Raw genomic sequence first — 12388 nt, 5'->3', positions numbered from 1 at the left:
TGAAACCTCAAGCTCACCATAAACAAAAAAGACTGGAAATATAGTTCAGTACTTCACATATAACTTGATTAATTGAATTTACAAGTGAAACTAAGGGCTTGGCTACACTTGAAATGCTGCAGCGGCTACAGCTGTAGCGCTTCAGTGTAGACAGGACCTAGGCCGACGAGAGGCACTTTCCCATTGGCAGAGGTAATCCACCTCCCCAAGAGGCAGTAGCTAGGTCAATGGGAGAATTCTTCTGTCCACCTACCACTGTCTACACTGGGGGTCAGGTTGGCGTAACTATTTCACTCAGGGGTGAGGGTTTTTCACACCCCTGAGCAACATAGCTGTGTCAGCCTAAACTTTAGTGTAGACCAGGCCTACATTTCACTGTCTTGGGGGGACTCACAGCAGAAGAGAGAAAAAATTAGAATAGAGAAATATGATTGTAATACCACAAAAATCAATAGGCAGATGTAATATTTAAGACTACTTAGCTTTTTTTGTTTTAATTGAATAAATTTCAAAGTTGACAATCCCCTCTGAAGCTACACTTTAAAGCAGGAGAAGGGAGTTCAAATCTCTGGATGCTCACTGCAGAATGGTTAATAGTAGATATAAGTACTGATGTACAGAATGAAGGCTCTAGTAAGAAGCAGAAACTAAAAAGGGGGATGTGCGCACACGCACAAAAATCTTTATTGTGAAGCAGTTAGGGTTCCACACACAACATACCTAACAAAAGCAAGGAAATTAAGAGTTAGGTAGTTTAACAGTATATATCCTCTTCTCATTTACCCACAGACTCACATCTTACTACACCTATATAACGCTGTCCTCGGGAGCCAAAAAATCTTACCGCATTATAGGTGAAACCGTGTTATATCAAACTTGCTTTGATCTGCCGGAGTGCGCAGCCCCGCCCCCCCAAAGCACTGCTTTACCACGTTATATCCGAATTCGTGTTATATCGGGGTAGAGGTATACCATAACTACAGTACACCACAGCCATGCACCCAAACCTTAATTCTGCCCCTCAGACTACCCTCCACTACAAAACCCTTTACTGATCTACCATCACCTCACACTATCGGTTGTGAATGCTTGTCACAGTTGTGCAGGGATGAAATAGCTTTGGAAAGGGGAGAGAAGGAAGGTTGGAGACCTTTGGGGAGCAGAGCTAAGCTTGCACTGCATGGTCTGTGGCATGCAGTAGTAGTGGTAATGCTAAGGTATGTGCCTAAAGGTAAAAGAAAAGAGGTTATGTACGGTTCAGCAACTTAACTTTTCATTTTTTTGCCTTTGTAGATTTGAGTCAGGCACATGGTACAGGGCATCCCTACCTGTTTCACAAAGATTTTTGTATATTAAATTCCTTGCATTTTGGTTTTTTGAATGTTTAAGTGAGGGTTTGGTAATGCATGAAGATGGGGTAAATGGTGGATGTAAATGCAACTCCCAATGAAGACTTTCTGCATCAACAGCTGCTATACATTAACCATTATTGCCATGTCTACACTACCAGCATTACAGTGCCATAGTGTAGACACTTCCTACAGCGACAGAAGGGATTTTCACATAGCTGTAGGAACTCCAACTCCGAGCGGTGGCAGCTAGGTGACAGAAGCATTTTTCCATCAACCTAGCTACGTATACCCCTGGGGTTAAACATCAGCACGGCTACACTACTCAGTGGTGTGAATTTTTCACACCCCTGAGCATCGTAGCTATACCAACCTAACATTTAAGTGTAGACTAGGCCTACATGTCAACAGCTGCACTTAAAAACCTCCTGTTATACAACCATAGGGCACCCAGTAAAGTTTTTGCAGAAGTTTCTCATCATTAACTGTTTGTACATAAAATATTTTCTTATTACAAATAACTGCCAGAAGTGACCAAAAATCCATTTAAAAAAAAAAATAATAAAAAAAAAAAAAGATTTAAATGTTGCACCAGTTCTATCTTCTAGAACAGGGGTCTCAAACACGTGGCTGCAGAGTTATTTGTTGTGGCCCGCCAAGCTCCCCCCCCCCCCCCCACATAGTTATTTCCTGTGGCCACCAAGCTCCCCTCACTCCCTGCCCCTCCTCCTCCTCCCCAGCACACTGCGTCCCCGCTCCTCTGCCTACCTCCAGGCGCTTCCCACCAGCAAACAGCTGTTTGGCAGCGCTTAGCACTTTCCAGGAGGGAGGAGCCACGCACTCAGGGGAGGCGGCGGAGAAGAGGCGTGGCAGGGGCGGGGATTTGGGGAAGGGGTTGGAATAGAGGCAGGGAGGGGGCGGAGTTGGGGTGGAGACTCTGGGGAAGGGGTTGGAATGGGGGCGGGGAAGGGGTGGGAAGGGTGCAGCGGGGCAGGGCCTCATGGAAGGGGTGGAGTGGGGGCTGCAGGCCTAGGGTAAGGCCAACTGGGTACTGGGGTTGCAAAGGGGCAGCCCACGGGTAGGCAGAGGCAGCAGGCCCAAACCCCTTTGCCAATGATGAGTGGCTTATACTGCAGTCTGCCCCAGTGAATAGGGGCTAGATGGAGACTGGGCAGTAGCCAAGACGGAGGCGAAGTGGGGATAGTGGGTGGGGGTTTCCCTGGGAGGGGGAGACCCAGAACTGTGGGGTACTGCCAGTGGGCAGCACCCAGAGAAAGGGGCACCGGGGTCCTGGGAGGGACACGGGGTCAGTGGCAAGGCGGATCACCAGCCTGTAGAGGGCGCTCCAAGGCTGGGAGAGCTAATTCCTGAGGACAACCAGCAGGAGGCGCCGCAGGGGTGAGTCCGCACTGCTACAGACTTCAACAGATGTCAAAAACTTTAAAGCTTTTAACATGAACAAAAAATCCCATCCCATCCCCTCTCAATTGCACAGCATTTAGTTCATCTCCAATTGTGATGTCAGTTTCACTATTCTCACCAGTTGTCATGAAGTCTTCCATGATTGACAAGACCTGATTTTCCAATGTGTTTAACAAAAAACAAAAAACCACAGAATTTTGGTGGGGGGGTTTTTTTTTGGGGGGGGGGGAGAGAAGAGAAGAGAAGAGAAGAGAAGAACCTCTCAGTTCTTCTCTATAAATAACAAACAAGCAACAAAGGGTACAAACTTATTTTCTCTCCCTCCCTTTTCAAGTCACCTTTAGAAAGCCAGGAGGACAAATGTCACCTGAGGACCAAAAGCAAGAGAAAAAATATAGGAGTTTATTGGGAAAGAACAAGTAGTTAACAGTTCTTCCTCCACATTTTTTTTAAGTTATTTGTCAGACACTTTCTGATGTGCATGGGTTTTTTTTAAATAGTAATATGGTTGGGCTCCTTAAGTACACTTTGATAACAGACATGTAAACTTTGGTGTCTCTCGTAACCAACAATGGAAACGTATATGCAGGTGGAGTTCCCCCTCTGCTCCAAGTAGAGAGTGCACACAGACACTGTACATATTCTAAACTTACTCACTTCCTGGGATCTGGCAAACTTATACATAAAACTATAACATCAGTCTAAGCTCTATCAATACTGGCTGCTCCTAGGAGGTTGGGGGTTTTGGGGGGGGGGAGGGAGAGGAAGGACCTCTCCATTCCTGTCCCTTATACCATTTACCTGAGAGAAGCACTTTCACCCCCTCTCATATTCAAACCATGTACATACCAAAGAAGTGCACCAGCTGAACTAAGCCAACTGTTTTTAAAATCTATTTAGTTAAACCAATGCATTTCTCTAGTACAGACAACGCCTTACATTGTATCTAACTGGACATACCTGACCAAACTTCAGGGTCATTTAGCAAAAATACTTCTGCATTTCTACACAGACCTTAAGAACCTGACATCAGGATGACTCAACAGAAGAGTCCTGAATCCCTACATATGAACGGCCATACTGGTCAGACCAAAGGTCCATGTAGTCCAGTATCCTGTCTTCCGACAGTGGCCAATGCCAGGTGCTCTAGAGGGAATGAACAGAACAGGTAATCATCAAGTGATCCTTTCTGTCGCTTATTCCCAGCTTCTGGCAAACAGAGGCTGGGGACATCATCCCTGCCCATCCTGGCTAATAGCCATTGATGGACCTATCTTCCATGAACTTATCTAATTCTTTTTTGAACCCTATGCAAGGGTTTAAGAATCTGTCACTGCTACAAAGTTTGTGGGCACTAGTGTTAAGACTATTACTACCATATTTCACAACCTTTTCTGTATCCTATGGAATTCCATCCATCCATCCACACACCTTTCCTCATTTCTCCCCTTTTGTATTCTCCCCCGTTTTGTTGCTTTTTGCTGTTTAATCCTTTTATTTTGCTGCAGCATTTTACACATACAAAAGGACTCAAAAAAGAGAAATTGAGAGAAACTAATCAGTTTTGTACCTGCAGCACCTTGCAGATAGAAGCTAATTAAATCCTGATCTACTTCCCTATGCAGGAGGGTCAAAGCACTTATTGCAATAAATGCTTCAGCTGCTGACTGTCTAGTGTCCAAGGTTCATCTAAGCTGTGTTAAACAAATAGGAGCTATTATATTTTTATGTACAGAGACAATATAAAGTGATTGAAAAAGGAGTTGAGTATATATTGGATACTGAAGGCAGTAGAGAACTGCCACGAATGCAGTAGTCAGCCTGCACATAACCGCCTCAGTATGGGAAGGCAGCCAACTGTGGAGCTGTCCATGTGTATTATGAAAAAGAAAGGAAGGGCCTGTAGCACCATACCAATTCAGGCACCTCACTGTAGGATAGTCAATGACTGATGTCACAATCACTGTCAAGACAGACTAACGGCAAAGCATCACTATAAACTACAGTATTTTGTTACAGTATAATACTGTTGCATCATTTTATAACCCTAGTGCTCAATACAAAGAGGCCTATCACAACTAATCCTCCCCACAGAACATTAACTCAGATTACTAAAAATTAAACACAAAACAAGAATAGGAAACTCCAGAAGTCCATGAGGGATTTATCTATTGCCAATCTGTTCTATTCATATTTATTTTACATGGAAGAAACTCATTACGGTGACAGATAGTAGTGCAAAATCTTAAAGTAGATAAAAATCCAAACAAATCGCAAAGCAGGACATCTGCTCAACCTCCCCATATCATCACATTCACTGCATCCCATTAATATGTTTGCATGTTGCCTCTTTAGGCCATGTCCAACGATAAAAGCTTATATATGTATAGCTTATTTGAGTACTGCAAGGAAATAAGCTGTACCAATATAAGACTCCTTTATAGCAATATGACTCCATTCCCTAGGGCAGAGGTTCTCAAACTGTGGTCCGTGGACCATCAGTGGTCCACGAGTTCCATTCAGGTGGTCTGTGGATAGTTCCCTCTAAGGTGCGCGCCTGGGCGGCTGCACACAAGAGAATGAAGGGCCACCTACCTAATTAGTGGAGCCACACAGGCGTGGCGCCACTAATTAGGTGCCTGGACCCTGGAGAAGACGCACACGCAAGGTGAGGTGGTGGCCTTGGGAGAATAGGGGGTAGGTGGGAGGGGGCAGTGGATGAAAAGAAGGGGTGGGGGAATTTGGGATGTGCAGGGCTGCGGCGGCCAGAGAAAGAGGCGACTTTCCCCAGCTCCAGGACTGTAGCTGCCAGGGAGAGACAGGCCTCCTTCCCAGCCTCATCTCTGTGGCTGCTGTGGCGGGGAGAGACCTCCCCCCCCCCCTCCTCCCAGCTCCAGCCCCGGGGCTGCTGCGGTTGGGGAGAGAGGGAGAGACCCCTACCGTGGCAGCCCTCTAGCTGGGACCGGGAAAGATGTGGAGAAAGGGCACATCCATCTCATTATAAAGGTGAAGACTAGTGATACTAAAATATGAGTTGTGTGCTTTTATTTGTTGGGGGGGGGAATATTTATTATTATTGTTTGTTTTTTATATAGCGCTTTTATCCAAAGTGCTTTACAATAGTTAGCTAACGTACAAACAACATTTAGAAAGATCATTAAGTGGTCTGCTGAGACGCTCAGCAATTTTCAAGTCGTCTGTGGGGGGGGGGGGGGGGGGGGATGAGAACCACTGCCCTAGGGGTTGTACCAGGATAGCTATATTGATAAAAATCCTACAGCCCTGACAGTTATACCAGTACAATGAATGTGTTTAAACCAAGTGTTATAGTATAAATTCTTCAGGGCAGGGACCTCATCTTCATACCTATCTGCAAAGTGCTGCAGCCTAGTAAGTGCTATCAAAATTTTTAAAAATATCTATATAGAAGAGGTACTGTAGTCAACCAGCATGGTGGCAGTTTTTAACCTTAGTAGGCCCTACGTACCTGTATGAATTTTGGTCAAGGTGCAATATCCCATCAAGAGATACAGTAACAAGTACAGGAGAGCTTCATACTATGTCCAATACATATGCATGCAAAGCAGGATACTTAGCTCTCAAGTGAGGTCATCCTGGGATCCTAAGTTAGGGGACAATAGTGAAAAGAAAAGCTCTCCTGCTGCCAGCAACTAGGAAAGTGTAAAGAATGGAGTCAATTTACCAAGACTGAAGGGCACCCATCTATATACCAGACAGAACTAGGGTAGAACCATCCAGAGAAAGGGAAATCACTTCACAAAATGAGTGTCCCAGGGTGGAAAAGGGCTTGATTTCAATGAGAAAACCTAATCAAGAACAAGTTGTAGTAATACTGGAAATCAGTAGCTAGAAAAGCATTAGGGACTTTCCTATTACTATGAGTTTTAAATGGAAGACACTTAGATACTACATTGATGGGCAGTAGTATGGAACCTATAGATAGGTAATTTAAGGAAACACCAACATCACTTATGGATGAATTTTTTTAACCTACTTGAAGCAATATAGTAATGCATTATTACAACTGAAAGATTTAAGAAAGGAATTTCTCCATTTTTTAGTTTGCTTACTTTATAAATTTACAGTACTTTGTGTATAGCCCATCTCACAAATTATCCTGTATAATCAATTAGCCCCCAGTCATTCAATGAACTCCACTATAAAAGAGCCATGAGTCAGTGTAGAGCCCAACTAACTTCAATGGGGTTCCTCACAGGCACAGGGATCCGCCCATGCAGCGCTTATTACAGGATCAGACCTCTAATCATTTTCTCATGATTGCATGGGTTAAGCAAAGGAGGAAAGAAACACTTGAGGAAAAGGAAAAAAAAATAGGAGAATTAGTGTTAAAAAACACATAACTTGGCCAAGGGATTTGAGAGTACGTTGAACACCTGAAACTATCCCAGAACCATGACTAGATCATGGTAACCCTTTAATGATGGTGAACACAATACATTTTGATTCAGCAGAAGCCAAATAAAACGGCACTTCAGAATAAAACTCCTCACTCTATTCAGTATAAAGCTCCTCCAGCACTTAGGAGGCAGGTGGAAAAGGGTAATTCTGATCACACAGGCACCTGAACACAGGCCCTATGAAATAGGCCTATTTAAAACAACATCTTTCATTCCTGGTCAAAATATCAGCGTATAGAAAAGCAATTCCAATACAGTCATCTAGGCACAGCTTCACAATCATTTAAAATTGCTTGTACACAAGGCTTCCCTTCAAGACACTGCCCCAGATCCCATTTTAGAGCCCTCGAGGAGACTCAAAATTGGTATTAGCGAACACAAGTTTTGAAGAGCTTAAAGAGAAAATTATGAAAATATGTCCACTTCAGTAAAGGTGACAGACTACAAATAGTGCTTTAATTATTTAAACCTAGGTCAACATGATCTTTATGTATGAAATACAAGATTAAAGCTGAATAAAGTTACCACTGACTTTTCAACTAGGTTGTTTTGTCCATCTTAATTTTTTCTTGAGGCAGTAGTGGATCTGTTGAAAGCAAACCTGCAGAGAAATTAATTCAAAATATTGCAGTAAATGTATTTACAATTAATAGGAAAACTGTTTCTTGTAATAAAGCTACCCCATGTTTCCGGTGAAAAAGAGGAACAGCAATAAATTTAACAGTAAAGATGTGAAATTGAACAATAAAAATGTGAAGGGGTGAATTAAGCAGCCTGTTGGTATCTAATGAATCAGAAAAATCAAGGGAGCTTTCAGGAACTAGACAGAGGGTTAAAACCCATCACATTTCTCTGAATACAACTTTAAAAAGTCAGCCTGCTTAAACAGATGTTTTATCAAAACCTGAGCGTGGACAGGAACTACTGTCTCCACTCTTAATTCTTAACATACACTGCAGGAAATCAATTTAGCTACATAGCGCAAAATTGTGCAAGTTCTTAAGCTTCTATCACTTCAAGCAACCTTATGAAAAGTTTCTATGCTGTTGTGTGTGTATTGAGAATTTCATTTTTTCCATCTGTATGCTGCTGAATCAACTTAGTCAAAGGTATTAACTTCTTGATGTTCAGGATACAATGTAAACAAAAAGACCCAGAATACCTAAAAATTCATGCAACAGCATACAGTTTAAAGCAAATCCTCAAAATCACATAAGATTTTCTCCAGTTAATGCTATTTCTTCTTGCAACAGCTTCCAATATTTACAGAGACCTTGCTAGTTACTAAACACTGCAAGTGAAAATTGGACTGTGAGCTCAGTTGAAGGCTTTCAAAAACAGCTTAACATTTACTGCGTGCGGGACATTATTTATGCCTCTACTGAGGGGATAGTTTATTCAAATGTATATTGATTCATGCACAGTACAATACTTACAAAATCCAAGACGACTGTACAAGGTGTTAGTTCAGTGTAATTTGTATTTTCCAGTTTGTTTTCCTTGAAATAATAGCCCGAGTCCTTGAAGATACTACATCAGTAGCTATTTGACAGAGTTCACCTCTTAGAAATCAGCTACCCATCCTTCTCGTTTACAGCCTTCACAAATCTATTTCCAAAATTTCCCAAGTCTGATTTAAGAAGCTTGTTCTATCTTTTTGAAGCCTCTTCTCTTTACTATTCCATGTACATCCCACTATAACGAACATCAGCTCCTGATGAAATAAATATACCTTTTATGACACCAAGAGTAAAACTGAAAAGCCAAATTTCACATCTGAACTGAAGAACATTTCTAAGCTTCAGCTCATAGAGGCATCTGCAAACAATGGCTATCTGGATACCGCCATATTGATTGTTGGCAACATTATACCAAAAAACTCAAATAAAATATAAAAGAAAAAAGGAAAAGGAAAAACAAAGTTCTATTAGTCTCTTCATTTAGAAAATAGGTTTCATTGCAAAATAAAAAAGGCTGTGTCAGAATATTTAAAAAATAAAATAAAGGTAAAAATATCTGCCATGAAACTCTTCAGCCGTGTTTAAACAGAACCAAGGATTACATTTAATGCAATCTAAAACCAGTTGACAAAATTAGTTATGCATATGACTCAAACGTATCTTAGCCAGTGCCTGAAAATTTTTAATTTGAAGAAAAAAAGCTTTAATTTTGACAGCAAAAGTATGCTGAGAAATTTAACCAATTATCCATTCCATATGGACAAGTGTCCACAGTTGAGGTGTCTCGTACTTTTGAGTAGAGAAATTCAAGACTTCACAAGCTTTCAATTTACTTCTTAGACGTCTTCTGACGGTTTCAGAAGCCTTTTGAGTAGGACTTGACTGAATAAATCATAATTCCAGGTCGATGTCCAGTTATTTTTTCCCCTCTTCAACTGAAGCAAAGGCTGCAGGTCAATGTCCACCTTCCTCCCCCTCCACAACAAACTGAAGGGAAAGGCTCTAAATATCCAGGATAGCCTTTATAATCCAAACTGCCTACAGGAGGGGGGAAAAAAACAATCAGTTTTCCTTTCTGAAAGTTCAATTACATACTGTATTTGCCTATAAAACTAATCTCACATCTTTTAAAAAAATGCAGTGTTCATAAGTGGCAATTCAACCTTCATTCACATGACTGAGAGAGAAGAGGAACAAGGAAGAAGCAGACATTTCCTAGTGAACAGAGCACAATATCAATAAATATGCTGTGCACGCTGAACTTTCTTCTTGCCCCAATACAAACAGACGTTTGCTCCCCCTCCTAAGGGAAACCAACCAGGAAGGCATACAGTTTTCTCATTTTCATAAAAAAATGTGTTACACCAAAAGAGGAAGCTGCTGATCCTAGGTTAAAAATGCCAAACGAAAAAAAAAAAAAAACTTCCAGACATTAGAGAGCTACCTGGGAAATCCCTCCAGCACTCCCACTAGGGAAGAGAAATAAACAGGAGTAACGAACGCACAGGCTGCAGTCGGGATTAGCTCACACGCCAACGTGATAGCTTTGAATTGAATGCGTTTGTTTTTAAGGCAACGGTGGAAGCGTATTTACTGCCACCACCACCACCCCACAGACGCGCGCACAGGGGCAAGGAGACATTTCCCGGAGGGGTTCGCCTTGAGGCTTCGCACGCTGGATTGGTCTAGGAAATGTTTAAAATCCTCACTCGGGGTCTATTGCTGCCCCTCCGCCAAGCACTTGCGGCTCAGCCAGCCCCCCCGCCAAAGCCCTGTGTTCAAACCCAGAGGCCACATGCGCCGCGGCTGCCCAGGCGTGGGGAGAGGGACCACCAACAATGAGGCGCCCGAAGGGGGGGGACACAGGAGAGAGGCTTCCCGTGCTAGGAAGCCCCCGCCCCCCCATGGGACCCACTCGGGAGCCCGAGCCCCCCACCAGGCAGCAAGGGGATCATTCCTGCGCCTGTTACCCCCCAACTCAGCCCCGCTCCCCTCCCCCATACCAGCCCTCCAGCCCCAGCTCCCCCTCCCCGCAGGGCGCCGCCGGGCCCGGACCCCCTGCCCACCACCGCATGGAGGCCACTAGCCCCCTCCACAACGGGGATTCCCCTCCACAGAGCTCCCTGCCCCCGCCGCGAGCGGAGCCTAGAGCTTGTCTCCGTCCCCCTCCCGCAGCCCCTCGGGCCTGCCCCGGGCCGTACCCGGCTGGCTGGTCCCGTCGGCGGGAGGCAGAGAGCAGAGGGTCCCAGATTTGAAAGCTCCTTTTGCCGCTTCTCCACACACAGTCACACAACTCGCCTCGCTCCCAAAATGGCGCCGCTCCGAGCCGCAATGCTCTCCTCCCAAACCTCGCGAGAGTCAGCGCGCCTAGCCGACGCCGCGGGACGGGCCCCAGCAGGCCAGCCACCCGCAAGGCAAAAGGGGAGGAGTTTCAAGAGGCGCCAGCCCACGCCGTGGAGGAGTTTCAAGGAACCCCCGCCGTCTGCTCCGCCCCTCCCCCACCGCGCCACCTGAGCCAGCGGGGAGCCCCCCGTGCTGTGACGTCACCCGGAACAATCCCGAACGTTCTGAGAACAGCTGAGGGGGAATCCCCAGCGCTCGCCGCTTGCCTCTGATCTGGGAATGCGGAGTCCCCGACCGCGGCTCACCCCAGCGGGGCGCAACAAGGAGAGTTTATTAATCCTAATTAATAGTATCCCTCGTGACCCAACTGTCTCTGGTGTTATAACACCTGGGTTCAGAGTAGCAGCTGTGTTAGTCTGTATCTGCAAAAAGAACAGGAGTACTTGTGGCACCTTAGAGACTAACAAATTTATTAGAGCATAAGCTTTCGTGGGCTACAACCCACTTCTTCGGATTCATATCTTATAACACCTGGGGACTCCCGCGCAGCAGCAGCCCGGGTATGAGGCTGTGCTGTGTATTGCGCTGACTGTGGAGAACACAGATCGTTTTTACTCTGTGAAATTTGAGAGCAACCTTTAGTTCTACACGATAGTGGAATTTAGTTATAATGCACCTCTGCGGTGATAGACCTATTAGCGATGAGTGAGTTAGAGAGACAACAGACTGCGGCTAGCAGTACAGGGTTTTGTTTTTATAATATATAACCAGTGGGCAAACATAGAGACCTCAAAGTGTTATTTTGTTAAAAATCTGATTATTTTAAACCAGTCTCATGGGAGGGAGGGATGGGGAGTGCGCTTGACTTGAGTTGTGAACATTTGGAGTTGGCAGTAGTGATCTGGGTCTGCCATCATCGCAAGCCAGCGGAGCCTAGTTATTGGAAACCACCAGGCTCAAAGACAACCAAAAGTGACAGCCTTGGAGAGAGTATAGAATCAGACTGGATGAGATATGTTGACTGAGTAACTCAAACAGTCCACCACTGGAGCCTCTGTGGTATTCCAGCCAGTATTTAAAGCTACCCGTCTTTGGCAGAACAGTAGTACTAAAGACTGTCTTTTCCCTGGGCAAATCCTCCCCCGCCATGCAGCTTCCCCTATGGGTGTAAGGGGTTGCAATTTGTCCATTGGTCATCCTGTATTTAATAGTCAGGGGACATGTATGACAGTAATTAAAAATACAATCCTGCATTCCTTGCACATTCAAAATTCCCACTGAGTTTTGCAAGGGAGCATTGCTATGGCAAGCAGCTGATCCCTGGCTCCATTCCTCCCTGCTCTGGTTCCAAATACCCTACAATGGAGAACAAACC

The 12388-nt window shown here is 44.5% G+C and overlaps 1 protein-coding gene across 2 annotated transcripts in view; it reads right to left on the bottom strand.

Moving 5' to 3' along the window:
• Positions 1 to 11014, bottom strand: part of GPBP1 (GC-rich promoter binding protein 1) — a 61669-nt gene extending 50655 nt beyond the window's left edge. Inside the window, exons 1-3 of one of the 2 annotated variants that reach the window (XM_065405998.1) lie at positions 10965 to 11014; positions 8647 to 9704; positions 7743 to 7811 (exon numbers count right to left, since the gene is read on the bottom strand). The gene's annotated coding sequence lies outside the window, so the exon portion shown is untranslated. Of the gene's footprint in view, positions 1 to 7742; positions 7812 to 8646; positions 9709 to 10871 lie in introns of both variants that reach the window. The other variant, XM_065405997.1, reaches the window with a different exon arrangement.
• Between the last annotated feature and the right edge of the window lie 1374 nt (positions 11015 to 12388).

This window comes from Emys orbicularis, chromosome 6, assembly GCF_028017835.1.
Source record: "Emys orbicularis isolate rEmyOrb1 chromosome 6, rEmyOrb1.hap1, whole genome shotgun sequence".
Taxonomy (NCBI): Eukaryota; Metazoa; Chordata; order Testudines; family Emydidae; genus Emys; species Emys orbicularis.
This window is presented reverse-complemented; position numbering and strand designations above follow the sequence as displayed.